Source organism: Castanea sativa, chromosome 7 (assembly GCF_040712315.1).
Source record: "Castanea sativa cultivar Marrone di Chiusa Pesio chromosome 7, ASM4071231v1".
NCBI lineage: Eukaryota > Viridiplantae > Streptophyta > Magnoliopsida > Fagales > Fagaceae > Castanea > Castanea sativa.
The window spans coordinates 41448303-41452437 of record NC_134019.1 but is presented as its reverse complement, the minus strand read 5'-3'; the positions used below and the strand labels follow the sequence as shown (position 1 = coordinate 41452437).

At 34.3% G+C, this 4135-nt stretch overlaps 1 long non-coding RNA gene across 1 annotated transcript; it reads left to right on the top strand.

Annotated features, from left to right (window-relative positions):
* The first annotated feature begins 1637 nt into the window (after window positions 1-1637).
* On the top strand, window positions 1638-3772 carry LOC142642256 (uncharacterized). Its single transcript, XR_012845623.1, has 3 exons — window positions 1638-1855; window positions 1954-2013; window positions 3351-3772. It is a non-coding gene; the product is annotated as an uncharacterized LOC142642256 (long non-coding RNA).
* Window positions 3773-4135: the final 363 nt, after the last annotated feature.

Sequence of the window (4135 nt, the reverse complement as noted above, 5' to 3'; positions counted from 1 at the left end):
AGTGTAAGAAAGAGAATCATAGATGTCATAGGGTTTACCAGATTGAGGGTTGAATGAAGTGAAAACTGAGAGACAAGAATAGTCCTTAAGGTAAGGATGATGTCTAACTCTAGAAGATGTTTTGGTAGTAGGTAAAGATTAAGGAGCAGGTGGACATGGTGGTTTAGCAGAGGGAAAAACTTCAGGGACATTAGGAATTGGAGGATTAGAGCCAAGTGAAGGATTGGAAGGCAAGACCTCTGATGTTGGATTAGCTAAATTTGTAGAAAGTAAAGACTCCATAGGTGGGGAATATGTATTAGGTATAGAAGTGGTAAAGACTAAAGGATCAAAATTCAAATCAACTGTAGAAGGAACAGTTGCAAAAGGAAATATGTGATCATAAAAAATGACGTTTCTGCTCACAAACATGATATTTGTACTGAAATCTAAAACTTTGTAACCTTTGATACCAGAAGGGTAACTTGGAAGAATACATTTTTGGGCGGTGTGCAAATTTGTGCCTTTGATGTGTAAGTGTAGAAGCAAAACACAAACAACCAAAGGTTTTGAGATGTGCATATGTGGGGAACTGACCAAATAGCATCGCATAGGGACTTTTGTTGCACAAAGTAGATGATGATAATCTATTTATAAGGTATATAGATGTTAAGATGCAATCCCCCTAGATTAATCTCATCCCATAAGAACTTCAATTAAGTGAAATGATTTGTGATTGAGAGCTCCCCTTGATTAATTCTAGCCAAGTATTTCTACAACTGAAAAATTCTTGGTCCATTCCCTTGAGAAAATCTTTCCTTCACATCCTCCTAAACCTCCAAAGCTGTGTCCCTATAAACCACACTTGCAAGGATCTTTGAAGAAACTGAGTTTAGAATCCAGGAAACAATCATGTTGTTACACCTAGTCCATGCCTGAACCAACAGAGGCGATTTCGCCATTGTTGGAGCCAAAGTGAGAGTACCATCAGTAAACCCTAGCTTATTCTTGGCGCTCAATGCTCTTTGCATTGATTTTGCCCAAGTAGGATAGATTTCACTAACTAAAGGTTATGAAACTAAAATTGCACCTGGATTTTCTCCATGTTGCAAAAAAATGGATGATTTTTATCAATGGTGATGGTTTGGGAAGCTGATGTCATTGAAGAACACTCTTGGATTAGCTTCAAGTTTGATGAAAAAGTATCTTGTATTGCAATAATGAATAACGTGTACATGGAAAGTATTTATACAAGTAAATTTGGTTAACTGCCTCTAAGTCCCTTATTCAGCTCCAAACTATGTGGATTCCTTCTATAATTGACTGCAAAAACAGACACTAATGAACATACATGTGGCTAATAACATAACTAACTGACTAATACTAACGCTAAACGACTTTTAGCTTTTATCTATACAACTAAAGCTATTGTCGTATTGCAAGAAGTTAGATATTTGACTTGCTTCCTTTCTTCTTGGCTTTCTTCCGCAACAATATCAAGCTTTCTTTTACACTTATTATCATCTATTCTCTAATAGTATACAAACTCATTCTACCAAATATGTAGAATCAGCTAGGTTATTATTAAACTTTTGTTCCTCTTTTGAATTTGTTGTTGTTGTTGTTGTATGTGGTTATTATTATTATTTTTTAAACAGATTAGAGCACAGTCAGAGAAACCTAAACTGGAATCCCTACCCCTGCATTCAGAACTTGAACCAATTATTACAGAAAGATTTCCTGGTGTTTATTCTTGCATGGTCGATGCCATTATCAGGGCTTTTGCAGCATATGCAGATGCAGAAATTCCTTTCCGCTGTAGCATTTCTGAGTTGTTGTTTTTGAAGGGACCATTTGGTGATAATCATGCCTACAAGTAAGTATTTGTAAATTCATAGAGTACTTAAACCGCTCAATTTGATATTTTTTATTCTCACTTTTGTCATTAACTTCTGAAACTTTTGTTTTCATCAGGAGCTTTTATTTTGAAGACGTGTCAGAAAAAGAGTTGAAAAGACCAATCACGAAAGAAAGGTGATTTTTAGGTTATTTATCAGGTGGCTATATGTATATATTATCTAAGATCCAAAACCCAGCTAGTTGCTGATGCCTTCAACTGCTGCTTTAATGGACTTTACCTTTTTAGCTGGGAGTTGCAGCTGTTGCTTAATAGTTCTAATTTTGAAGCTTTAGAGTCCTAAAAGGGTGTTTGTTTGGGACCTTTATTAATGATTTTCATGGAAACTTAGGAAAGAATTTCAATTTGTGCTTCATGGAATAGGATTTACTTTCAAGATATCTTGGTGGTGAAATGGTAGACACAAAAGATTGAAAATCGTGAAGGTTCGAGTCCTCTTAAGGCATAATAATATTAAGGATGCTTATTTAAACAGAAATTTAATTAGAGATCTTGGATCAATTAAATATAAATTTATTTGCTTGGGTAATGGCTTTATAAGCATTCTAGTTATAGATACATGTAAAATGTACTAATGAAAATATTGTTGTAGAGATAAACCTAGTCTTATTAAATTAGGGAATTTACACTCATAAAAGCTCTGCATCATAATTTTCTGTAATGGTAATTCGAATGTCATTGATATCAAAGTGATGCTATATGTGGCTTTTGTCTTGCATAAGGAGGTGGCAAGATAGAATATAATAATAATATTGTGTGTGTAATTGCATGTATTCTTTATGGAATAATTAATGAGACAAGAGCCTTGTGGTTCAATGACACTATTAGGTCATTCCCATGGGAGAACTTGGGTTCGAATGCCCCCTCCCCACTTGTTGTAAGCAAAAAAAAAAGAACAATAACTGATGAGAATCTAGGTGACATTTATAGGAAATTTCACTGGTAAAACGTGGGTGAGCGGCCCTAATTAGAAAAAACTTTAAGAGTAGTAGCATAATGTAACAATTAAAGATAGAATTCTCAATTTTAAATGTTACCTTGAACTCTTTGCTTTAATAGCTTTTTTGTTCATAGCATGAATAATGGAAGAAAGTTGGACAGTTAATCTTCTTGTATTTGAAGTAATAGTAACTAGTCCTAAATCAGGAGATGGTTATGCTTAAGGAATTTTCAGAAACTATTTAGTTGGCAGAAATATCATTCTGAGGTGACAGAGAGAATTCTGAATAATGAATATTGCTTAAGAGGGAATGCATGTTTTGAAAAGGAAGCGTATGTTGTTATTTTTAAATTAAATAATATTTATGAAACTATTGTCAATACATGTTGCTAAGACTTATGTCTTTGGAGTTACTAAATTATGGGAATCAAGGAATTACCTTGATACTGCTTTTTTTCTTGATTACTTGTTTAGCTTATGCCAAAATGACTGTTTTTCTTTTGCACTCTGAAGCTCAACAGAGAAAGGGTAGAGTCTGAGAAGGAAAGGAAGAAGGAGAAGAGGAGGCGTAGGAGTAGGAGTAGGAGGAGGAGTATAAGCTGGTTGATTATTGGCTTGCAACAGGAGTATAAGAAACATGATTATGGAACTAGAAACAAATGCTGAAGTAGACTTTGATTTCACTGACACGGTATGGTAGAGCTCCCCGTCACACTGTCAAGGATGCAAATACTTGTGTAGATGAATATTAATTTGTCTACCTTAGCAACATGAATTAGAAGCTATCTTTATTTTGTGGTTAGTTTGTGTTTGCAGGGTTACTATTTCTGTATTTAAACAATTTCTGAAGCCAAATCAAATTGTTTATAGATGAATATTAATTTGTCCACCTTATTTTCCCCCATGTTGAGTTTTGTTCCACAATTAGGGGCATCCTTGATTTTATAAATGTATCACCTAAGCAGATTTAAGCTGTACGTCTGATGAATTGAACCGTCACAGTAGTCTTTAAGTTTTTGATGTGTTGTTGGGCATTTGTGTTTCCATGATTCCAAGTTCATGCTTTTTAATTCTATTTATAGTACCCTCAAAGTATGCCTTTTATTTTCCTATTTCTTAGTGGGGCATTATATTAGGTTTCCCAAATTAGATTTGAACACATTGTTGTATTGACAAATTAAACAAAAAAATGGCAGAGGTGGAAGTGGAGGTGCTTAAATGTTTTGTGTAATTATATAGTCTCTGATGAAGGAATTGAACTTCTGAGTTTATTTAAAATCATTATGGATACCAAGTGA